The following is a 25,923-nucleotide window of genomic DNA, read 5'->3' as shown; positions in this document are numbered from 1 at the left end:
CCACAGCCTCTTCCCATCTTTGTTGATAAAATAAAATAAACAGGAGCAGCTGCCATTTTTTGTCCATTCACTGCCTGGCATGTTGCAAGCATCGTCTCATTTATTCTCACACAGCTCCGGGAGGTGGTTATTGTTAGTGTTCCATTTCACAGATGAGAAAACTGAGTCTTAAAGACTAAACCATGACAACTGCCTATACACACTCAGCTATTGAATTGGGTTTTTGAGACTCAAACACAGATCTCTTCGCATCCAATGGCACACTCTTAACCAGAGCAACTTGAGAGCTGGAACCATCCTTTTTTCCCTCTAATGTCTCCACGCATATGGCAAAACGCCTTGCACATCAGTCAGTTAAAACATATTGATTTTTTCTTCTGTTAATGATCTCTTAAGTCTTGACAAGAGAGTTCAGTTCAGTCAGAACTTTTGACAAATCCCAAACCAATTTTCCCTTCTATGTTGATTTATTTATTCTGTAAACATTTGTGGAGAGTCCCTGTGCACCTGGAACATGCTGCAGGGTTAGTGTCTTGGTTCTACCCTGGATAGATGAATTACAGCTGCAATTTTGAAAAGCTATTGTTTTCAATGGTATTTGGATAAAATACTTTATGTATTCTGTGGGTGACCTCAAGGGAGCCAAGTGGTGGCAGTAGGAAACCTGCCATCCTAATTGGAAGTCACAGGTTGATCTCTGTTCACCTGGGGCCTTGGAGCCTTTGGCTCTGCAGGGCTTTTGGGCAACTGGGATCTCCCAAGTGTTGCCTGCCCTACCCCTTGGGTGAAAACATGCACCTCTGGCCTCTAGAATGTGCCACTGGTCCTGATGTATCTTGAGGTTTGGTCCCAGAAGCCTTTCTTCCAAACACTTTGCAGAGCTGTTCTCTCTCTCTCTTTCTTTCTGCCTTTTGCAATTGTCATTGCTGCTACTGACAAGTCCCATGAGCAATTGGGATGGCCATGTTTTGGCATCCTCAGTGACCTCAGTCCCCTGGGAGCAGTTATTCGCCTGCATCTCAGCTGATGGCTGGGAAATGGATGGTTTGTCTGTGTCAGGAGGTGTGGGCAGGAAAGACATGGGTGTTCGTGGGCAGTGCTGAGAGACGGGGTGGATGAGTTTCACTGAGGTAGCTAAAGAGAAGGCACATTGTCTAAAATGACAGCTATTTCTATTGCTCATTTGCTTGGCATGTATGCAAAAATAAGAACAACACTGAACGAACTACTTGATAATGCCCAGGCTGCCAGGTATCTCCCCATAAGTGATACAGAAATGGTGCAGATTGCTCCAAAGAGCAATTTAGCACCATGCATTGAGCTTTAAACAAGCTCCTATCATTAGATCTAGCAATTGCTTTTCTAGGATCAAAGTCAGTTAAATCACAGATGGGAAAAGATTTACGTTGAGGTTGTTATCACTGGATATAGCAGCAAAACTTTGGAAAGACTCCTAGTGTCCAACAATTGGGAAGTGGTTAAATCACTTCTGTCCATCCATTTTTTCAATGGAATGGTATGCAGCCATTTAAAATGGTGCTCGTGTGCATTTTTTGCTGCCATGGAAACATAATAGTCATGTTAATAGTGTTTATAATGTGCCAGACACTGCTCAAAGATTTCACGAGGAATAACTCAGTTATTCCTCCCAGCAACCTTGTGGTGCAGTTGCAATATCAGAATAATCCCCATGTTACAGATGGAGAAAAGGCAGCCCAGTAAGGCAATGAGCCAGGACTTATTGCCCACATGGCATTGAGTGTTTCCTCTGCCTCTCACTGTGATCACAGAGATAGAAAAATCAAAGACATGAAACTGCATGTCCAGCTTACTCCAATTTTGCTGGGAAAGATGTTTATTATGCTTAGAAAAAATACTAGAGTGGAAAACATCTGCAATGGTGGTAGCTCTGAGAGATAGGATTAGGGCAGTTCTCTTCTATTTTCAGATTTTCTAAATTCTTTACAACGATTGCTGTGTACCTTTATAATAAAAATAGAGAAAGTTGGGGGAGGGTCTTAGAGTTGCTGAGATGTTGAATTCCACTGTCTACTAGCTGTGTGATCTTAGGAGAGTTACTTTACCTCTCTGAACTACACTTTCTCAGTTGGTGATTAGGAACCGCCACCTACTTTTTAGGGTTGCTGTGAGGACAAGAAACTCTGTAGGGATGGTCCTGAGCATGTTTGTGGGTAGGTCTGTTTCTTGCTTTTCCCTGACTTTGGTCTGTAGGACAGGGATTTGGGATGATCCCCTGAGGCTCCTATGTCAGCTGGCTTCCAGCTGGGCTCAGCCAGTGGGATGCACTCTTAGGAGACTGCCAGGTAGGAGGAAGGAAGAAGCCAGTGTCCTCCTCCTCCTCACTCTGTCTCCAGTGGGTTCTCAGGCAGTGGTTGTATCTCCTCTGTGGTTTTGTGGTTTCAGCTCCTGCCACAGAAGTCCTCTTAGCTTCCAGCTTCCACTGGGTGATCCCAGCTCTGGGCTCCAGTAACTCCACTTCTCCCCTCTGTGCCTCCAGCCTAGAGGTGAAACTTTCCTGCTATTTCTGACCTTTGGGATTGCATCACCGTCCCCCGGTACTCTTCCATTACTTGTTCAATTAGTCTGGGTTCTCCAAAGGAACAGAACTAATAGGAGACACACACATACACACACACACACGCACACACACACACACACGCACACACATGCATACATAGAGTTGGCTCACACAATAATGGATGCTGAGAAGACCCAGAATCTGTGGTTGGCAATCTGGAGACCCGAGAGAGCTGGTCAGCTGGTGGTGTTTTCCCTGGTTGAGTCCCAAGCCTGAGAACCAGGATTACTGATGGTGTCAGTTACAGCCTGACCCCAAGTCCAGAGGCAGGAGGCTGGCGTTCCAGCTGAAAGACAGTTAGGCAGAGACAGCACATTCCCCCTCATGCCACCTTTTTGTTCTTGTCAGGCCTTCAATGGATTGGATGGGAACTACCCACATTGGGGAGGGCAATTTATTTTACCCAGTTTATGGATTCAAGTGCTAAACTCACCCAGAAACACCCTCACAGACACACCCGGAATAACATTCAACCAAATATCTGGGTGCCCTGTGGCTCAGTTACATTGGCACAAAATTAGTCATTATACTTGTATAACCAGTTCTTAGCACAAATTCAATTTAAGTGATTTCTGTTTCCCTCGTTGGGCCTTGACTGATGCAGAGATGGAAAAGGTTTGGTTTTGACCTTGATATTCAGATTTGAATGGCTGAACAGCCAAATGCCTAGTTCAATGCCGTTTCTGGGATCAGTAAGATTGTGAGTCATCAATGATTGAGTGATCATTTATATAACGATAAGTAATGATATGACAAGGTATATTTTTGGATTTATTGTACTATCTAAATATCTACTTTTTTTTTTTTTGACATGGAATCTCACTCTGTTGCCCAGGCTGGAGTGCAGTGGCATGATCTTGGCTTACTGCAACCTCCACCTCCCAGATTCAAGAAATTCTCCTGCCTCAGCCTCCAAGTAGCTAAGATTACAGACACGCACCATCAAGCCCAGCTAATTTTTTGTACTTTTAGGAGAGAGGGGTTTCACCATGCTGGCCAGGCTAGTCTTGAACTCCTGATCTCGTGATCTGTTCCCCTTGGCCTCCCAAAGTGCTGGGATTACAGGTATGAGTCATTGCACCTGGACTTAAATATTCACTTTCTTTAAATTTTTTTGTTCTGCCCCCCCACCAACATAGTCTATCCAAATGAGAAATATCCACTTTCAAATATGGGGTAAGCATTCTGAAAGTATTGTAGGGTGATTTTTTTGGGGGGGGTGGGAAGTAGAAACAGGGTCTTGCCATGTTGCCCAAACTGGTCCTGAACTCCTGGCCTTAGTGATCCTCCCATTTCAGCCTCCAAAAATGCTAGGATTTCAGGTGTGAGCCACCATGCCCAGTCAATTTTTAAAAAACTTTATCAATTGTTGGAAGTATAAATTGTTGTGAGAGTCAAGTGTTGCAATAATTAATTTTGATTATGAGAGTTAATTCGATTTACTAAATCATCTTAAATTTTTTCAATTGACAAATAAATGGGGAGACAGAGTGACAGTTAATATAAATATTGAGAGTATTAGCTAGATAGCTTTAGGAAGAATATTATTTCCTTTCTGAGCCAAGCAATGTTTATAAAATTTAAATAATAATACAGAACAGAATAATAGAAATTAGATTATATCACATTTACAATATTTGCAGAACCTGCATCCCTAATATTCAACAAAATAAACTTCAATAACTGCTTTTAATTTTTGGTTATATAATTCTATCTGGGAATTCTATCTAGGTCATGAGGATTTCAAGAAAATATTAGGGATTTTTTTTAATATACTGAGAGAATGAATTAGAAATGGAATGTCACCTTTGCTACCTCAAAATAGGAGGAAAAATTCTGAAGTTATGTATGATGTTTATGATGAAACTGAGCCAGATATACTATAAGAATATAGAGTATAAGGAAAAAAGAAAATCCTAGAGAAAGATGAAGCTACCCTCAAATATCTTGCTTTTCACCTGACTTCAGTAGAGAGAGAGCATTTATATATTATCACAAATTTGGCTGGACATGGTGGCTCACGCCTACAATCCCAGCACTTTGGGAGGTTGAGGCGGGTGGATCACTTGAGGTCAGGAGTTTGAGACTAGCCTTTCCAGCATGGTGAAACCCCATCTCTGCTAAAAGTACAAAAATTAGCCAGATGTGATGATGGGCACCAGTAGTCCCAGCTACTCGGGAGGCTGAGGCAGGAGAACTGCTTGAACTCGGGAGGTGGAAGTTGCAGTGAGCCAAGATTGAGCCACTGCACTCCAGCCTGGGCGACAGAGTGAAACTTTGTCTCAAAACAACCAACCAACCAAAAAACCTAAAAAAGACAACGACAAAAAACAAACACAAATTTAGCTAAGAGGCCGTGGGGCCACCCAGTCACTGATAGTTCTGAGAAATTTTTGTTTCTGCCCTGAGACTTTGAATATTCAAAATGTGACTACTGAAATGTAAATAAAAAATGGTAAGATTAAGGAATTTCTAAAACAAGATGATAGCATTGTTCTTGCCTAGATTATGGGACCCCCAGTCCCAGCTGTGCTTCATTCTAGTTTGAAAGCATCCCCAAAGAGAGCCTTCTCCCTCACCCCTCCCTGTTCCTGCCTCTACTGGGTGCATAGCCTCTGGATTTGGAAGCAGCATCGGAATCTGAGCATCCTGAGTTGCTTAGCAGCAGCTGGAAGAGATGTCAGACCCCAGCATGGACCAAGGCCTTCTGAGGCTTGGACAAATGCTTCCAAAACAACTGTGAAATCTTTATTTATTGGATGACTCTATTTGGCGCTTCCTAGGTGCCAAATATCTCACTGCACATCTTTCCCCCATTATCTAATCTAACCACCCAGCAATCTGTGAGGTCACCCCTCTCTACATTCCCATTTTACAAATGAGAAATGGGCTCACACAGGCAAAGTAATTTGCCCCAGGCTGCCTGGTCTGCTGGCGGCAGAACTGGGACTTGAACCCTGTACCTTCTGACTGCAGAACACATTTGCTTAACTGCCCTGGTAGCATGCCTTCTCCCAGAATGTTCCAGACTGTGCAACCCAGCATAACTATTTTGCTGATGGAGAAAAGGAGAGTCATAGTTTTAAGGTCCCCACCCAGAAGGTCAGAGGAATGGTTGGTTTGAATTTCAAGTCTGAGCCTGGGGCGCGCAGACCAAAGCCAAGTGCAGGGAAACAATATCCACTTTGTCCATTCTCCATCCCTGGAAGCATCAGGCATGGGTCCATTGGGATAGATCCTGCAGGCTCTAGAGAGCGCTCCACCAGGGAAATAGTTACAGAAAACAATCCATTTGGTGCCAGTTGGAGAGGAAAATGCTGGTTGCTTTTTAATTTACCTTGTGAAATAGCTGCTGCTGGGTGGGAGCTATGGCCACCAGATCACGGGGCTGAGCCAGGCACTTTGGCGCTGGATCCCTTCTCTGGGTAACATGGGGTGTCTGAGAACACTGTCTGGGTGTTTCCTGTTGACACAACTTTGCAAAACTCTCGGAGCGTCGTCAAGCACATTCAGGAGCCGGAGCTTTTTGCTCTAAGGCATGTTAATTACTTGGTGAACTGGCAGCAGGAGAGGCAGGGCCGGGCTGAGAGAACATTAGCAGTTTGGCTGGAATGAAGTGGCCCAGATGTTGTCGCTGCCCCCAGCCATGCTCTGATACTTCCGGCAAACTTTCCAGGGCCAGTGTTGTCCAGTGGAAACATAAATTCAAGTCACATAGGCCATTTCAGATTTTTATAGTAGTCACATTAAAAAAGAAAAGGAAACAGGTAAAATTCATTAAAAATATATTTCACTTCGCTTAACATATTGAAAATGCTATCATTTCAGCATGTAATCAGTATAAAAACTATTTTTTTTTGAGCTGGGTCTTGCTCTGTCACCCAGGCTGGAGTGCAGTGGCGTGATCTCGGCTCACTGCAGCCTCCAACTCCTGGGCTCAAGTGATCCTCCCGCCTCAGCTTCCTGAATAGCTGAGAATGCAGGCTCAAGCCACCCCATCTGGCTAATTTTTTATTTTTTGAAGAGACAAGGTCTCTCTATGTTGCCCAGGCTGGTCTCAAACTCCTGGCCTCAAGTAATCCTCCTGCCTTGGCCTTTCAAAGTGCTGGGATTACAGGCATGAACTGCTGTGCCCAGCCTGTAAAACCATTGATGAGTATTTGATATTGTTTCTATGGCACTCAGTCTTGGAAATCCAGTGTGCATTTTTTACCTACAGCATGTTTCAGTGTGGACATTTCAAGTGTTCAGTGCTACAGGCAATATTGCTTCTCTGCTTGTGGCACAGCTCTTGCCATTCCCCTCTGCTGCTCAAAGACCTTCTGTGGCTCCCTATTTGGCCAGCCAGTTGGAGTCAGTCATATACTGGTGTGATTTGTGTTTCTGACTTCCTGTCTCTCCACCGCTAAGAAAGGTGGGTATCTTTAAGGAAGAAAAAAAATAAAGAGTTTTTATTATGGTGTCTGTTAGGAGCATTTATTATGTATCTCCTGTACGTGCAAACGAAAGGCTTCCTGGCTTTGCCCTCAGAAAGTTTGCTGAAAAATCAACTCACAAAAAGACAGACTAATAAGAGAAAATACATACAAATTCATGACTGCTGTGCACCGTGAGAGAATCAGTGCTTGCTCAGTGGGACGCCGATGCTTGTATACCCTGGTTTCTTAGGGGAAAGGGAGATGGGGAAGTGTGGGTGATTTTAGGGGGATAGTAAATGATTTTTAGAGGATTTAATAGGCCTGAAGCACATACAACAGTCTGGGGCAAAATCAGTTGGGCCCGCAGAGCAAACAACGGTTTGTGACAAAAACCTGTCCAGGTGTGTTGACATACTTTGGTCTTCCTTCCTGCCGTATGGGTTCAGTTAGCGAAATTTCAGGGAAGGGATCAGAGGTAATTGTTTTCTTCTTTGGGCAGATAAGGGAGCTTCAGCCTGTGCTTTGGGAGAGGTAGAGGATTTAGAGACAGAAGGTTGGGGAGGAAAAGCGATTGCTGTCTTTCGTGGGTTTGTCGTGTCTATGCAGATCAGGAAAAGTCCCTTCTAGCATCTGTCTCTTCTAGCAAGTGTCTTCTAGATCTGAAGGCCTTCTAAGGGCCTTCAATACAAAAGTGCTCCCTCTGTATCCCATATTTTGGGGTGAAATTCTCCACACTCCTTTACTACTATGTCCTAGTTTTAAGTTGCTTGAGCTGAGTTAATTGTATTTTCCCCAAGAAATCTTACTGGGACACAAAACTGCAAAAGGCATTGTGTTAGGTGCTTTATGTCATTTTCTTTTTTTTTTTTTTTTTGAGATGGAGTCTCTCTCTGTCGCCCAGGTTGGAGTGTAGTGGCGTGATCTCAGCTTACTGCAATCTCTGCCCCTGGGTTCAAGTGATTCTCCTGCTTCAGTCTTCTGAGTAGCTGGGATTATGGGTGTGCACCACCACGCTGGGCTAATTTTTGTATTATTATTATTATTATTTTTTGAGACAGAGTTTTGCTTTTGTTATCCAGGCTGGAGTGTAATGGCATGATCTCAGCTCCCCGCAACCTCCGCCTCCTGGGTTCAGGCAATTCTCCTGCCTCAGCCTCCTGAGTAGCTGGGATTACAGGCACGCGCCACCATGCCCAGCTAATTTTTTGTATTTTTAGTAGAGATGGGGTTTCACCATGTTGACCAGGATGGTCTCGATCTCTTGACCTCATGATCCACCTGCCTCTGCCTCCCGAAGTGCTGGGATTACAGGTGTGAGCCACCGCGCTCGGCCCTATTATTATTATTTTTAGCAGAGATGAATTTTCACCATGTTGGCCAGGCTAGTCTTGAACGTCTGACCTCAAGTGAGCTGGCCACCTCGGCCTCCCAAAGTGCTGGGGTTACAGGCATGAGCCACCATGCCTGGCTGCTTTATGTAATTTTCTAATTAAATTATCAGTACCACTCCATGAGGTAGGTATTTACTTTCCATTTTATGGATGGAAAATGGAGACTCAGAGAGCTGAAGTTGAATCCAGATCTACTGCGCTCTAAGTTGTTCTTTCAGAGATGTTGTGCTGAGCCTGGACACGTTTGGGTTCTCAGAAAACATGTATTAACTGTCCTGACTGAGACGACAGTTTCTTGCCTCTTTCTTGGGATGAACAGCAGGCACATGGAGGCAGCAGAAGGGGCCGGGATGTCTACTGACTTGTGTGTTTTTCTTGGTCATCAGGATGCAATATCAGCTTGGGCCCAGGAGTGCTGACAGCAGCCTCTTTGGGAACTGGGTTGAGCACAATCAGTGCTCTCAGCAGCCAGGCAACAAATTGGAAAGCCTTAGTCTGTGCCTGATAAATGCCCGTAGGTTTCCACTCCCCTCCCAGCATCAGGCTAACTGGCGCTCTGCCCCTCTGGCTTCCCGAGACACTGCTATTTACGTGATGCATGATTCACACTCATTTATTGCCAGAGAGTACGATGCTTTGCCTTGGTACTTTATTGAAAGCACAATAAAAATAAAGATGAGCTACTAATAAAATGTCAAAAGAAAATGTCAACTAGTATTACCAAAAAGAAAAAAAAAAAGATAGAGAGAGGCTGATGTTATTGTACATCCTCTCAGTGAATTTCCTCTAATTAGTCAAATAAATACGCAGTCCTCCCACTCGGGTGTGTGTTTGTTTGCTTTAAAACATTGTAATTACATCCCCCGCTTTGGAAACTTCCGGGAACCGGAACCTCCGCACATGGATGGGCTTCAGCTAGGAGGACGTGAGCCAGCACTTTGGCTAGGGTGAAACTCCATGCCTGTGTAAATTACTGGGTTAAGTGTTCAGAAGCAGGCTGTGTCTCATCCTGCCCTCACTCAGACTCTTTCTGTGGTTCCCTAAGGCTGTGGCATCAACACCAATTCCACCTTATACTATGCAAAGGGACCTGGGCAGGGAGAGGTGAGTTCTGCATGATCCTGAGACAACCTCCAACTTCTCCATGCCTCCGTTTCCTCTTTGATGGAAGGAGGCAGGTCTAGCTGCTCCCATCCACAAGGCAATCATTATTTCCATGGCCAACAACTGGCTCTCCCCAACCTTCCAATTTATCCATATCCCCCTCTTCCTGCAAGAAAACATTAGAACTTCAGTTGATACTTAGTTTATGTTGACTTCCTCTATTTTTATGCATATTTGATGTATATACATCTATGCTAGGAATAGAGTAGAACATGTATATGACTAATAAATACATAGGTTTGTGATGTCTCCTGAAACACTTTTTAATAAAAAAAGTCTGTATTATTAAGGCTGGGTGTGGTGGTTCACACCTATAATCCCAGCACTTTGGGAGGCAGAGGTGGGTAGATCATTTGAGGTCAGGAGTTTGAGACCAGCCTGGTCTCTACTAAAAATACAAAAAACTAGCTGAGTGTGGTGGTGCACACCTGTAATCCCAGCAATTTGGATGGCTGAGGCAGGAGAACCCTAGAACCTGGCAGGTGGAGATTACAATGAGCTGATAGCAAGAGGGTCTTGCTCTGTCACCCACTGCAATCCAGTCTGGGTGACAGAGCAAAACCCTGTCTCAAAAAAAGAAAAAAATCTGTGTGGTTAAAAATAAAGAGACAACTAGTTTATAGAACAAGGACTATATATATATATATATATATATATATATATATATATATATACACACACACACACATATTTATACACTTTTTTTTTGAGATGGAGTTTCGCTCTTCTTGCCCAGATTGGAGTACAATGGAGTGTGATCTCGGCTCACTGCAACCTCCATCTCCCAGGTTCAAGCAATTCTCCTGCCTCAGCCTCCGAGTAGCTGAGATTACAGGCACCCACCACCATGCCTGGCTAATTTTTGTATTTTTAGGAGAGACGGGGTTTCACCATTTTGGCCAGGCTGGTCTCAAATTCCTTGCCTCAGGTGATCCACCTGCCTTGGCCTTCCAAAGGGTTGGGATTACAGGCCTGAGCCACCACGCCTGGCCACAAAGGCAATGCAGATGAAATAAACTGGAGGGAGAAGACCAGCCTCAGGGTTCTAGTCGTTCCTCTTGCCAAGTGCACGTTCTAGGCAATGTTTGACCTTCCTTGTCCTAACATGGGGTTATTCTTATCTGGATGTTCTGTTTTAAGGTTATTCCGAGAGCTCATTGACATATGCATGTGCAGATGTTTTATAAACAGCATTCTGTATGTGCTGAAAGGAGCAAATAGGATGGATTCCAAAGCTCCACAAAGTACGAATTATTATCCTGTGAACAGCTCAGGAGGCATCTTTGGAGAGGTGGGGTCTTGCTCAAGGTCCAATTTTGAGTCCAAAGCTCACGAACTTTCCACTGTGCCTGACCCCTTGCCATCTGCAGTCTGCTATTCAGCACTCATGCCTTAACCTGGGAGTCAGCTTGCCAATTTCCCCATGTCTTGTTGCTGGCCTAGGACAGATTTGCTCATTTAGGATGCCATTGACCTTATCTAATAAAAGGAATCAGGATCCAAGGAGTCTGTTTAATTCATTATTAAAGATCATTTCCTGTTATTATCTTCCCTATAGCAAAATGAGCTGTTAACTCTCCTGTTAGCATAACCCAGCCAGTATTACTAGGAAATTAGGAAAAAAATCAGTTTAATGATATGTGCGCTGAGCCCAGGGAATTCCCCATCTTTGGCGCATATTAACATTATGCCTTAGAAGTCGAGGAAATATTCTGTTAAGTGGAAAAAGAGTTGCAGAAATTTTACTTTTAAAAGTCAAGTAAAAAGTTACTTTTTTTTCCCAAGTCAAATTAATTTTTGTCTCAGGGCAAGAAAAAGTAAATTAAAAATCACACGCTGGCGCGTCCTCTCAGGCCCCGTTTCCTCCTGGATTTCTGTCCCTCTTGACTGAGGTTTTGGGTTTCTCTGGCCCAGTTTGGGTCTTGGAGGACCCAGGCTTCAAGGGTTTCTGCTCCTGGGAACCTCTGGCCATGGCAAGGTGGGGCAGCCTGCCCCTCTTCCACCTGTCTTCCTTTCAGGTCCTTCCCTTACTCCTGGGCAATTGGTGGTGGTGAGGAGGGAGCAAGGACTGAGACCCAATGACGCAGGGAGGTCCTGTGGTGTGATGTAGAGTGTGGTTGTCCCCTGGATAAGGGCCTGCTAGAACGCAACCCCTTATCTGAGCACAGAGCTCCAATCTGGTGCTCCTTAATCTCATGCTTTCAGATTCCATGCTCATCTCCAGGCTCAGACCTTCACTGATGCATGCATCCGCTCCACCTCCCAACTAAAAGTCAACCACAGCATTTAAACACAGTGACATTGGCAGGCATAGCTTCAAAACAAAGACTCAGAGTCATGCCAATGGATGCGTGAGCCCATCTGTATCTGGTATAAGCTTTCTGTTCTCAAGTGAGTTACTTAATCTCAGAGCTTTGTATCCTTAACTGGGATACAAAGATGGTGCTAAGGGGTTGCTGGTCTCGGACTCCTGACCTCAAGTGATCACCCCTTCCTCCACTGGACATTAACACATAGGCTGATCAGGGCTTTGTGGGGGACTTTAGCAACCTCCACCAGACTCCCACCAAGGGCAGAAATCATGCTGGTGTGACCATAAGTGAGGTGCCCAGTGGTGAGTGCGTACCCAGGAGGTGAGGAGCTCTGGACAAAAGGCGCAGGTAGTGAGCAGGTGTTTCATGGTCGGGCAACACAGTGCTTTGAAGCCCTGTGCTCACGTATCTGAAACCATAGGGGTACCTGGATGTATGCAGGGGGAGATGCAGCAGCAGCCTGGTGTGGTCAATGAGTCAATGGGCTTGGAGTCGACAGACATGTGGTGGAGTCCTAGCTCCATGTGGCCTCGAGAAAAATCACAAAAGTGCTTTGGGGCTTCATAGTTTCAGCTGGAAGAGAGACATCTGCCAACCTTTGCAGGTTGTTGCTTTAGAAACTGAGTTCTCAATCATTCTCAGCAAACTGACACAAGAACAGAAAATGAAACACCGCATATTCTCACTCATAGGCGGGTGATGAAAAATGAGAACACATGGACACAGGGAGGGGAGTACTAAACACTGGGGTTTATTGGGGGGAAAAGGGGAGGGCCAGTGGGAGGGGGAGGTAGGAAGGGATAGCCTGGGGAGAAATGACAAATGTGGGTGAAGAAGAGAAAGGAAGCAAAACACACTGCCATGTGTGTACCTTTGCAACTGGCTTGCATGTTCTGCACATGTACCCCAAAACCTAAAATGCAATAAAAAATTAAAAAAAAAAAAGAAACTGTGTTCTCTACATAATGAAGCGTGCATGTACGTGGTGAAGGTGGCAGGTGACAACATTTCTGGAGGCTTCACCAGCACCGAACTGTGAGATCTCAGAACAGGCAGAGGGGTAAGGGCTTGGCCAGGAACACAGGGAAGGTGAGGCGCTTGCGGAGTCCCTTCTGTGTACCTGAAACCCTGTTAGGCTCACAACACTTTTGTTACAGGCCGTGAGTTCTTGTGACTCAATAGTTTCCAAGAAAATTAGAGTTAGTCGGAATATTCACAGAGTATCAGCACAGTCAGGGATCTTGGGAAGCTCAGCCGGGTAACCAACTCATCACAGTTTGTCCAGCATTTTCCTGATTTTATTAATATTAATAATGAATAACAATAGCACTGTAAGTACCATGCCCTGGGAAACTTCCCATTTCTTGGCAAAGTGGTCACTTTGGTCGTCACCCTGCAAATCTTGTTTTAAAGACTACAGTCAGGGCCAGAGACTACCCGGCCCAAAGTCATATGATTAAGGACCCCCTGAGCTGTTTTTAACGTGAACAATGCTTTCTGGACAAGGAGAGAATCCAGCTCACCTTCCACCAGCCCAAGCAGGACCTGCAAGCCACATACATGCATCCAAAGAGATGAAGTTTCCTTGGGCTTTTTCACCTGTTGGTATCTGACTTACAATTGTTCTCTGTTAACTCCATTATCTTTAATTTGCAAGAATGCAGCCAACAGAAAACCTCTGGGCACTTGCTCTTTAATGAAACACAATTTGATTACAAATCATCAGAGTCCCCTGGCAGACAGCCCTTTCTGGAGGATTTTAGCTTGCCATGGCCACAGCAGCGTGATTTCCGCCCTTTGTGGGAGTCCAGTGGAGGCTGCTGAAATCCCCCACCAGGGGAGATAGCCACCAGCCCCCCGTTAGCCCATGTGCTAATGACAGCTGCTGAAACACCCTCCCTCACGGCCTTGTGGATGAGAGGGGTTCTCTGTGGGCTTGGACACAGTGTACCAGAAATGCCTTCTAGCTTCACCATACCATTTTGATTCAATGTGCTAGTTTATTTTTTTTTTATTTTTTTGGGGGTGTACACTTTTAGCTTCTAGTTCAATTGCTTTAATAATTAATGAGCTATTTATTTACATTGTTTATTCTTGAGTAAGTTTTATTAGTTTGTATCTTTTAAGAGATTTGTCCATTTCCACATGTGCTATCAAATGTGTAGGCAAAAAGTTGTTCAGAATAAGCTTTTATTGTCCTTCTAATTTTTTGTATGTCGCATGATGTTTCTCTTTGAATCTTAATGTTGGTAATTTGTATCTTCTTTATTTATTAATCAGTCTAATCAAGAAGTTTGTTGATTCTTTTTTCTTTTTTTTAAATTATATTTTAAGTTCTGGGGTGCATGTGCAGATTGTGCAGGCATAGGTATACACATGCCACAGTGGTTTGCTGCATCCATCCTCCCGTCACCTACATTAGGTATTTCTCCTAAAGTTATCCCTCCCCAATCCCCCCACCCCCTGCTATCCCTCTCCTGTTGGCGATCCCCCAACAGGCCCCAGTATGTGTTGTTCCTCTCCCTGTGTCTATGTGTTTTCATTGTTCAACACCCACTTATGAGTGTGAACATGCGGTGTTTGGTGTTTTGTTCTTATGTCAGTTTGCTGAGAACGATGGTTTCCAGCTTCATTCATGTCCCTGCAAAGGGCATGAACTCATACTTTTTTATGGTTGCTTAGTATTCCATGGTGTATATCTGCCACATTTTCTTTATCCAGTCTATCAAAATTTATTTATTTTTGTATCTGTCAACAGACATTATCATGGCAAATGTCCAGCAGACCAGATATGGGGTGATCAGTTGTTTGAAGGTAAAAGGTAAGAGCTATGAAGCCATGTTACAAGAAATCTGTGTTTACTGCGACATTGAAGAGCCTCAGCTCACGGATGTATAAGGTGAGTTGGACAGCATCAGCCTTATAGGGCTGAAAGGCAACCCCCGGGGCAGTATCCTTAATGCGGCAATTTAATAGACACGATGTGACCAGGTCACACTGTTCCTGGGACAGGGTGGGCAGTGACTTACTGAGCATCATTTGGAATCTTTTAATCTTGTCATGCGTGCCACCAAACTTGTATCACTCAATACTATGCCTGTTCCAAACACTACTGAGTTGTGCACCATAGTCCTCAAATCCTGATTTTCACCTGCCAGCTCATGCTCTCAGATCCTATGCTCATCTCCAGGCTCAGACCTTCACTGACGCATGTGCCCCCTCCACTCCCAACTAGAAGTCAACCATGGCATTTAAACACAGTGACAGTGGCAGGTATCTTCAAAACAAAGACTCTGAGTCACACCGATGTTTGCATGAACCCATTTGTATCTGGCATTAGCTTTCCATTCTTGAGTGAGTTACTTAATCTCTGAGCTTTGTATCCTTAACTGGGAAATGGGGTTAACATGTGAGTCATGATGATGAATGAATAGGATGGCATTGGGGAGAGGATGATAAATTTGTCAACAGCAGTGGGTATGGTAGGGTAGGGTGAGGCAGGGTTAAGTATGGGTCTGCCGTTCACCAGTTGCAGGTCTTAGGGAGTCTATTTGGGTTCTATGGGCCTCGGTTTCTTTAACTTTAGAATAAGGGTAAGAGTAGCACAATCTTTATAGTATTGTGTCTAGTAAGGATGGAAAGCCATGTACGTATTTAATGCAAGCATTGAGTTCAACGTCCAACACACAGTAAAGGTGAGTCCAGCATGGATAGCGTGCTTTGGACTGGACAGCCTGGCGACCCACACTCTGCAGATGGCAACTCTTATTATTCTGTCCATACTGTGGCCAAGCAGCGAACTCCTAGGTGTTCAGTTGAAGTAACAGAGCTCAGGAGAGGTAGAATGAATAGTGCAGGGTTTTGCACACAGTGAAAGGTAAGATCGAAGAGCAACCCAGTTGCAGCTTCTGGTTCTTTTTTTTTTTTTTTGAGACAAGGTCTCTCTGTCACTCAGGCTGGAATGCAGTGTTCATGGCTCACTGCAGCCTCAACCTCCTCCCCAGGCTCAGGCCATCCTCTCACCTCAGCCTCCAGAGCAGCTGTGACTACCGGTGGGAGGCCACCATGCCCAGCTAATTTTTGTATTTTTAGTAGAGATGCGGTTTTAGCGTGTTGCCCAGGCTGGTCTCAAACTCCTGGCCTTAAGTGAGCTGCCTGTTTTGGCCTACCAAAGTGTTGGGATTACAGGCATGATCTGGTTCTTTCTGACTGAGGGGTCTGTCTGGGCTCAGGAGGAGGGTCTTGTCTGCACAAGAAGATGGATGAAACGTTCTCAGTCCCTTCCTGTCACCAACAAGAAGAAGCAGAGAGTAGCACAAGCACACAGGGTGCTGGTCAAAAGGACAGGTTCTAGTCCTCAACGCACCATGAACTGGCTGTGTGACCTTGGCCAAGTCATTTCTCTGGTCCACTCAGTATCTCCATTTAACATACTGGAGAACTGAATGTATCTATGTCCAGGTTCTTTCCCTTTCCCTTCATTCCATGATTTTCTAAGTACCATCTCTTTATTTCTTACTTGTACACAATCTCACCTCTGCCTTCCAGCTAGAACGCATGTGCCTGAGGCCAAGCATCTTCCCTGAATGCTCCCTAGTAAGTGCCTCACACAGGTGGGATCAGAGCCTGTGGTTGTAGTAAAATCAGCATTACCTGCAGGTTGGTGTGAGGGGCACATAGTTTCACTCCATCCTCCAACTTCTTAGAGGAGAAAATATTTTAATGGTTTGTAACAACCCAGATCTACACAAAAGGGCATGAAAACAGCTACTTAAATTATACTTGCACTTGACAATGCAAAGATCAGAAAACTCCCAACAAGACAGACGATAGGAAGAAACAAAAGCCTGAGCACTTTACTTTAATTTAAGTGATGCCTCCATCATCCTGTGGTCTGTAGTCCTGCTACGGTCCCTGTTCCCTGTTGCACATGCGTGGTGTATGTTCACATGGACTCTTCTACAACTTTGCATCACAGCATTCATCTTCTCCCTCATTGGTTCCACACATTCAGCCATAGCTGTTCATGACTTCTCTCCTTCTGCAATTGTTTGAAAACTGCGTCAGAGAAAAGCTCCTTTTTCTTGCTGTGATTGATTCATTTTTTTTTTTTTGAGATGGAGTCTTGCTTCTTTTTTTTGGGGTGGGGGGATGATGTCTTGTTCCGTCACCCAGCCTGGAGTGTAGTGACACGACCTCTGCTCACTGCAACCTCTGCCTCCTGAGTTCAAGCAATTCTCCTGTCTCAGCCTCCTGAGTAGCTGGAATTATAGGCATGTGGTACCATGTCTGGCTAATTTTTTGTATTTTTAGTAGATAGGGTTTCATCATTTGGCTAGGCTGGTCTCGAACTTGTGACCTCAAGTGATCTGCCCACCTTGGCCTCCCAAAGTGCTGGGATTATAGGTGTGAGCCACTGTACCTGGCCATTGCTGTGATTGGTTCTAAGAGTCTTTCTGCACTTCTTTCTCTCTCCCTGCTATGCTAACTCTCACAGGACTCAGATTTCTTAGGAAAGTTGCATAGGGATCATCTACTTTGTAGGGTTAGATATCAGCCTTGCCTTGAAAGGCTCAGCATCATAAACAGTAACACATAGTCTGTTTTCTCTCCTACACTCCCATACCTCATACTGGATATCTAAGAGCTGCTGAGCTTTGGGGAAAAGAAGGGAGGAGATGTTGGGGAGGAAGTGTTCCTTGATATGAGAAAGCCCATTTCCAGAGAATCAAAAGACTTGAATTCAATTCTGCTGTTGGTGGCCATGGGGAAGTCACTTTTTCATGTGGGACTCAGTTTTCCCATATGAAAAATTAAGTCATTATTTAAACCATAAAGTTCATTTTAAACTCTAAAATAGACCATACCTCTATTTTTCTAAGACTCTACTTGGTATAAGTTTCCATCAAAGTTCTTTACAATGTACCCCATTTATTTATTTGAGACAGGATTTTGCCCTTGCCCTTGATGCCCAGACTGGAGTGCAGTGGCACCGTCTTAGCTTACTGTAGCCTTAAACTCCTGGGCTCAAGTGACCCTCTCACCTCAGCCTCCTGAATAGCTGGGACCACGGGCATGTACCACCATGCCCAGCTATTTTTTTTTTTCTATAGAGATGGAGTCTCCCTATGTTACCCAGGCTGGCCTTGAACTCGTGGCCTCAACTGATCCTCCTGCCTTGGCCTCCCAAAGTGCTGGGATTATAGGCATGAGCCAATAATCAAAATGGAGTGCCTGGTCATGCACACCATTTGATCCTCAAAACAGCCCTTTGAGGGTGGTGTTATTAGCCTCATTTTACAAGTGGGGCAACCAAGGTTCAGAGAGGTTAATGGACCTACCCAATGAAAAAAGTTATGAAGCCAGAGACCAAATCCAGAATTTTCTAATTCTGGCACCCATGTTTCTACCTCTAAAGATTTTTCTAACTCTACCTCTCAAATATGATGAGCCTTTGGTGTTACTCTCAGAAAAGCTGCTGAGAAAATTCGGATTTCCCTGCCCCCATTTGTATAATGTGTTCCCTGTCGTGGATAACTTTCCTTTCAAAAAACTTCCAAAGGACAAGTGATGCATTATTTCTTTTATTTTTGGCAACTTCACACAATAACCTTAACAGCCTCTTGGCTTCCATCTCCCAGGGATGGCATTTCAAGTATGCCTGGTCATGGAGTGCCTGTGCTTTAAAATTTTAATGGAAGACCCTTACCCCCATCTGTCTTTATCCACTGTTGCCCTGTCCCTGGCTCCCTAGTGGTCACTGAGCTTTGCAGGCCCCCCTTCCTCCAGCCCATCTCCTCCTGCCATTGAGAGGGGGCTGCTTCCCTTCCCCAGCGGCAAGCCCCTGATTCTTTTAACACAGCCAACGGGCTCCATTGGGGCTTTCAAGCTTGCTGGCAATTTGGATGTCAGTAGCTGGGAAAATCAAGCTTAATATTTGATGACATTACAAAGTCAGTCTGTTCTATTTTCATCCCTGATAGAGTGAAAAAGCAGAGTTCTTACCAGGAGACTCTCCCAAAGAAGTGGGAGACAGTTGGTCTGGGAGCCACAGCAGATTGGTAGTGAGTACTGGGCAGGGGGTGAACTGTGGTTTTGTCTTGACAGCCAACCTGTGGTTGACCTTGGGCAAGTCATTCATCCTCTGAGCTCTGACTTCCTCCTGCACAAATAAATGATTTCTCAGGCTATAAGTACTCTGATTTAGGAATGATGTGATCTTAAACTCAGAATTGACTTGGGGAGGTGTTTCTTTCATCTATGCAAACTTCAGGAATGGCTAGGGTGTTTTGAGGGGAGGGGACAGAAAATCAAGGAAGTGCCCTGGAGACCAGGTGAGGAAGACTGAAAAATGGGACTAGCTCTGTTTGCAGGACGTATGAAAGCTTCAGGATGCCCAGTCACTGTGCTGGGGTTCCAGGGTGGAGCCCAAGGCTTTGGGGACCTAGAAGGCTGGTGATGTAGGTAAAGTCAGGCTTCTGTTCCTGTGAGTCTCCAGTCTGATGCTCAGGGGAGGTGCTGGGTTCAATCATCACCGCCAGACTCATGCCTGTCCTGTTCCTTCTGCTTCTGCAACAGTGTGCCCACACGGATGTGCAATAGGACCATACAGCCCCATGCTTTGGTCCCGCACCTGTGGACTCTGGCGTTTACTGTGTGTTGAGCACGGGACCCAGTGCTTGCACTTGCATGCCTTTCCATCTTTATCACAATACTAGGAAGTCAGTGCTGTTCTCAACCCTATTTTACAGTTACAGAAACTGAGTCCAGAGAGGCCAAATGGCTTTCCTAAGACCACACAGCTGGTCAAGGGAAGACCTGTACTTAACCCTGTCTCACCCTAATCCATACCCATTTGCTTTTGACAAATTCTGAGTCCCCTCCCTTGTAGACCGAGTCAATTGGGCAGAAACTTGTTCCTGAATATGGCTTTCTTTTAATGCATCTCTAGGATCGCTTTTCTCTGACCTAGAGTCTGGACTGGCTCAGGGCACAAGGCAGGGTTTTTAGGGAGGTGTGGACAGGAGCAGGAATGATACCAGGTTACCAGATGCTTGCAGGACTGTTTCTGGGTGGCCATGGACTGACTAGGTTTTCTGCCATTCTCACTTGCATCTGTCAAGAATAACTGTAGATGCAGTGTCTTCTGATAAGGAGGAGTTGTCTGGAACAGCCTCGGCTCTGTATCTGCCCCTCAGATGTCCTTCAGTGCTTTAGCCTGGTGACTCATAGATCTCCCAGCGGTGGGTTACACCCAGGGAGGGCTTCTTTCTGGGGTCCCTCAGCTACAGTGCAAGTGGGGCATGCCCAGATAAGACTCCATCTGCCCTGGGAAGCTCTCCTGAGCCTTGGGGAACTGACTCGTCATGAATCTTTGGCTTTTTGTGTATTTGTAATTAATAGACCTGCATCATATAACTTGTGTGTATGAGTATTCTGTCTCATCTGACTCAGGACAGTAGTGAAAATGCAGCCTAAGATGCAGTGAGCTGAAGTGGTAACCAGTATACTGTGAACCTGCTTTGTACTGCCATGCCGGGGTTCAGAGCAGGCATCCAAGTCTAGAGCTACATATGGAGACCGAATAGAAAACAGAGGCGAAAGCCCTGTTGTAGGGATAGGGCCAACGTGGCAGGAATTAGTGAGGCAGGATTTGGTATGCATAGGAGAGCATGAAATACCTAGAACTGAAAAAATCTAAATGTCCATGAAAGAAATCCCATCGAATTCCCTAGAGAAACTTGACATGCTATATTTTGACCCAGCCAGCCTCATTTGTTTCATGCAACTATTACCAGATTGAAGTTTGCTGGGAGATTCCAAGTGACATGGAAGTTGCTGGATTATTGGGAAGAGATCCCCGTAATCTTAGAAGAATTCTTGGAATGGCTCAGAAATAAACAGAACCTCAAGAAGCAGAGGGATTTGATTACACAGGAGCTGGACTTCTAGATTATGACATTTATATGGTTTGGGTCTGTGTCCTCACCCAAATCACATGTCAAATTGTAATCCCCAGTGTTGGAGGTGGAACCTGGTGGAGGTGAATGGATCATGGGGTGAATTTTCCCTTTGGTGCTGTTCTCATGATAGTGAGCGAGTTATCATGATGTCACGCTATTTAAACGTGTGTAGCATCTCTGCACTTTCTGTCTTCCTCCTGCTCTAGCCATGTGAAGATGTGCCTGTTTCCCCTTCGCCTTCCACCATGACTGTAAGTTTCCTGAGGACTCCCCAGTCATGCTTCCTGTGTAGCCGGTGGAACCGTGAGCTAATTAAAACCTCTTGCCTTTATAAATTACCCAGTCTTAGGTATTTCTTAATAGCAGTGTAAGAATGGACTAATACAGACATCTTATGGAAAATAGTTCCTCAGGTGGGAAGCTCTATTGTGTACTCTCCTTGAAAATAGATGACCTGTTTTCTCATCTTTCTCTTTGCATACCATGATTTTCACATGCAGAAAGACAGACAGTTAAGTGGTGGTTGTCTTTGAATATTTTCCTACTGAATGGTTTCTGGCCTGGCTCAGTCCCCTTAAAATATCATCCTAAAGAAATAGTGGATTGGGTGAGGTGGCTCACTCCTGTAATTCCAGCACTTTGGGAGGCTGAGGCATATGGATCATGAGGTCAACAGATAGAGGCCATCCTGGCCAACATGGTGAAACTCCATCTCTACTAAAAATACCAAAATTAGCTGGACATGAAGGCACGTGCCTGTAGTCCCAGCTACTCAGGAAGCTGAGGCAAGAGAATCGCTTGAACCCCGGAGGTGGAGGTTGCAGTGAGCCAAGATCTCACCACTGCACTCCAGCCTTGGTGACAGAGCAAGACTCTGTCTCAGAAAAAAAAAGAAAGAAAGAAAGAAAAGATTGATCTTTTCCTTACAAGGCTTTCTAAAATATGATTTAAAAGTCAGAAACAACAAAATAAAATATTAAAAAATTCAATAACATTAAAATGGAGTTGACAAATTGCATCATAAATGAAATAAAAAAACCAAACATCAAATTGGAAAGATGTTTGCAGGTTATGTCACAGAGGAAGGGATGGTTTCTCTAATATATAGAGTTCCTACAAACCAATAAGAAAAGTGGACAAAGAATACAAAAAGTCCACAGAAAAGGAAATAAAACTGCTTCTTAAGCATATGAAAATTTACCTAGTCTCATTAGTAAGAAACATAAATAAAAAAAACAAGGAGATAGGTTGGGTGCAATGGCTCAGACCTATAATCCTAGCACTCGAGGAGGCCAAGGCAGGCAGATCACTTGAGGTCAGGAGCTCGAGACCAGCCTCGCCAACATGGTGAAACCCTGTCTTTACTAAAAATACAAAAATTAACCAGGCATGGTGACAGGTGCCTGTAATCTCAACTACTCTGGAGGCTGAGACAGGAGAATTGCTTGAATCCGGGAGGTGGAGGTTGCAGTGAGCCGAGATTGTACCAGACTCCTTCTCAAAACACAACAACAACAACAACTACAACAGAAAAAACCAGAACCCCCCTGCAGAACATGGAAATTATCTTTTTCATTTTTTCTGGGTGGCAAAGAAAAAAAGTTAGAAAATGCCACGATAGTGAGAGGTGTGTATGAGTACGACATTGGTGGTAGTGTAAATTGTTATAACTCTCTTGGGGGGTATTTAGCAATATCTTGCCAATATCTTTGCCAATATCCTGCCAGTATCTTTCTTACTCATAAGTCAAAACTGTGATTGTTAAGTCCACAAATGGCAATGTTTTTCCATGTATATTGAAGTTTCTTAAATAGTATTTTACAGAATAACTTTTCCTAATACCTCATGGAAGAGGTTTTCAGGAGCATAGCTTGAAAGATACTGACAGGCATAAAGTAGGAAGTAGTTAGAACGTATCTGGGAGCTTTCAACACTCTCAGGTCTAGCTAGTGTGATGTTTGCTGCCCCTCTCAGGAAGAACAACCTTTCTCAAACCTCCACCTTCATTTTCTCCTCTTGCAAATGCTTTTGGTCAGAAGCATAAATGCCAGAGCTGCAAAAGTGATTCAAAACCCAAGAGAGCTCCCTGGGGACAGTCTGTTCTCTTTGTAGTTGGGACAAGGAGATGGCAGGCCCTTCTCTTCCCAAGAAACTCCCTGGTGTGCAACGAGAGGCCAGAGACTTACCTCGAAGCATTAATTAGGAGAGATGCAACATTTGGAGACAATCTGTTCAAGAAACCCTGCACAGGACACGATTTTGTCCTGGGCTCCGGGGCTGATCTGTGCCAGTGGCCTGACTCCACATGCCTCAATGGAATTCTATGGCAGAACCTCTCCAAAATGTGTGGAAAAATCTGTTTCTCTGGGTTCTCCTTTGCTTCAAGGTGAAACAGGTGACTTCCTTCACTGCCTTTCTCTGGGAGCACGATGAGCACTAATTACCTGCTCACTGCCAAGCTGGCACCCGGTGTGAGCTGTCAGCGGCCTCCAGCCCCTTCCTGAAGCATGGAGGTAAGTGAACATAAGCAGAAGAAGAACGAGTGAGCATGGTGGGGCCCCGGATGGCGTCTGCCAGACCAACCTCTTGCTTCTTCCTCTGTTGCCCCAAGTCCCCTGCAGGACTAGCTGGGGTCCCCACCCTACCACCCAAGTGAACTGCTATCTAGGGACCTGATGCCCCTTTGCTCATCAAGGAGGCTCATATCTTCTATTGAGGACAGCAGACTTCAACCTTGCTTGCTCATTAAAACCATGCTTAAAAAAAATCCCTGCCACCAATGCCTGGATCTCACTCCCATGAGTTCTGATTTAATCAAGATGCTTACAAAGCTCCCGGGTGATTCTAAAGTGTCCCCATATTTTTATTATGGGATGACCACATACATCAGGATACTTTTGAAATGTTGGGGCATGATTAACCATTATTTTGGGGCAGTTTGCATAACTTGTACTGTCCTAGGCAGTTTGGGATGCGTGGCTACCCAGCTCTAACCCTGAAAGACCCTTGAGAATTGTCTCCCAAGGACATGATCATAGTTGAGTTTTTTTCCCTTTTATGGACAAAAACATTGACACTTTTAGATCATGGCAGAGATCTATAGGGGGTATGTCATGAAGCTGATTTTGAGTGCTATTATGTTTCCAACAGCCACAATTTCCACTTCAGATACCTCCTCTTTGTGAAGAGGGATGCCTGCTCCAGTAATTCTCAGCCCCAGCTATTCTTCTTGTAGCCCTGGAGAGCATCACACCTGGAAGACACCTTAGCAGTCGCCTGGCTCCATCTTCTCTGCAATACAACCAACCATTTCTCCTGCAGCATCGTGGGCAAGGATGAGCAGAGGGCACTGGATTTGAACTCGGAAAGCCTTTCTGAGCCTTGGTTTTCTCATCAGCAAAATATGGATTATACTACCAGCCTCAAAATGTTGCAGTAGGGATTATATGAGACCCTCTACCAGCACATCTTGGGTGGAATGCACAAAGCTAGGAGGACCGCTGAGCCATAGGGAGCAGAGTCCAGACTCATCTCCCCTCACTGGGGAGACATGCCTCTTCCACGGGCCACCATTTGCTCTGCTAATAGCATGTCTTTAATGGATGACAATCCCTTAATCCTCTTAGAAATGACAGATGGCAATTCCTACATTGTATAGGAAGAATGGGGTGACTATTTCACACTTATACAACAGTTTGAATAAATGGAGTTTGTTATAAATATTAATTGTCTTCCTACATAAGCTTATTCCTAAGTTGAGAGCATGCCTGCCTATTTCACAGGTGGAAAGATCAAGGTGTCATGTGGTCTAAAATCTCCCAGCAGGTACTTCTACAAGAAGGGTGTCTTAGTCTGTTCTGACTGTTATAACAACATACCATAAGCGAGGTAGCTAGAAATTTATTTCTTACTGGCTCATAGATGGTGTCTGCTTGCTGTGTCCTTACATGCTAAAAGGGGAAGGCAGCTCTTTGGGGCATTTTTTTTTTTTTTGGACTCTGTTGCCCAGGCTGGAGTACAGTGGTAAGATCTCAGCTCACTGTAACCTCCACTTCCCAGGTTCAAGTGATTCTCCTGCCTTTGCCTCCTGAGTAGTTGGAATTATAGGCAGCTGCCACCATGCCTGGCTTAATTTTTGTATTTTGAGTAGAGACGGGGTTTCACTGTGTTGGCCAGGCTGATCTTGAATTCCTGACCTCAGGCGATTCACCCGCCTTGGCCTCCCAAAGTGCTGGGATTACAGACTTGAGCCACCATGCCTGGCCTGGGGCTTCTCTTACATGGGCACCAGTCCCATTCATGAGGACTTGGCCTTTGACCTAATCAACTTCAAACAACCCCACCTCCCACTACCATCACAATGATGACTAGTTTTCAACCTATGAAGTTTGGGGGACACAAAAGCATTCAGACTGTAGTGGAGGAAGAGCATGACACCTACTGAGAATTGTGGTGTCTGGCACTTCCACTTGACTTTATTTCACTACAACCTTTCAACCACCCTACAGGGCAGTTATCTCTGCATGTTTGTTGAGAGAATAGGCTCAGAGACGTTATATAACTTGCCCAAGACTACCCAGCAAGGTGGCCAGCTGGGCCGTGAGTCTGATCTTTCCTGACTTCAAGGCTTAACCCCAGATACCATCGGAGGGGACTATGCCTTTCAGGTCATGAGCACAATATCCAAATCTCTGGAATTTTTAGACAATCACTGGTTTGGTTATATCCTTTTACATGTCTATCTTAGTAAAGACCTTTCAAGGAGATTTTGTGGCTCAAACATTTGGGTCAATGGCTTTCTAAGGTGATGCCTTCCACCTCGGCTCTACCTTTCTTCCATAAGCCTTTATTGGCATCAAGTGGCTACTGAATTCTGTGCTCTACACCAGGGTGACAACAATGTCTACAACATGGCCCCTGCCCTCAGAGCTTCCAGTCTAGTAGGAGAGTCTGTCTAGGAAGCAGGAAATATACTGTAGAGTGAGAAATGTGCCAATATGGTAGGTAATGATGGTCAGAATACAGGGTTTGAAGGCTTGTAGGCCCACAGCAAGGCGTATTCAACATTACAGAGCA

At 44.8% G+C, this 25,923-nt stretch overlaps 1 long non-coding RNA gene across 1 annotated transcript; it reads left to right on the top strand.

Annotated features, from left to right (window-relative positions):
• Positions 1-14,642: 14,642 nt before the first annotated feature.
• On the top strand, positions 14,643-24,570 carry LOC103789466 (uncharacterized). The gene is made up of 4 exons (XR_008478205.2): positions 14,643-14,783; positions 21,054-21,098; positions 23,234-23,360; positions 23,998-24,570. It is a non-coding gene; the product is annotated as an uncharacterized LOC103789466 (long non-coding RNA).
• The last annotated feature ends 1,353 nt before the right edge of the window (positions 24,571-25,923 follow it).

The sequence above is a fragment of the Callithrix jacchus genome, chromosome 20, assembly GCF_049354715.1.
Source record: "Callithrix jacchus isolate 240 chromosome 20, calJac240_pri, whole genome shotgun sequence".
Taxonomy (NCBI): Eukaryota; Metazoa; Chordata; class Mammalia; order Primates; family Cebidae; genus Callithrix; species Callithrix jacchus.
The sequence above is the reverse complement of the archived record's forward strand: the minus strand, read 5'-3'. Positions and strand labels throughout refer to the sequence as shown.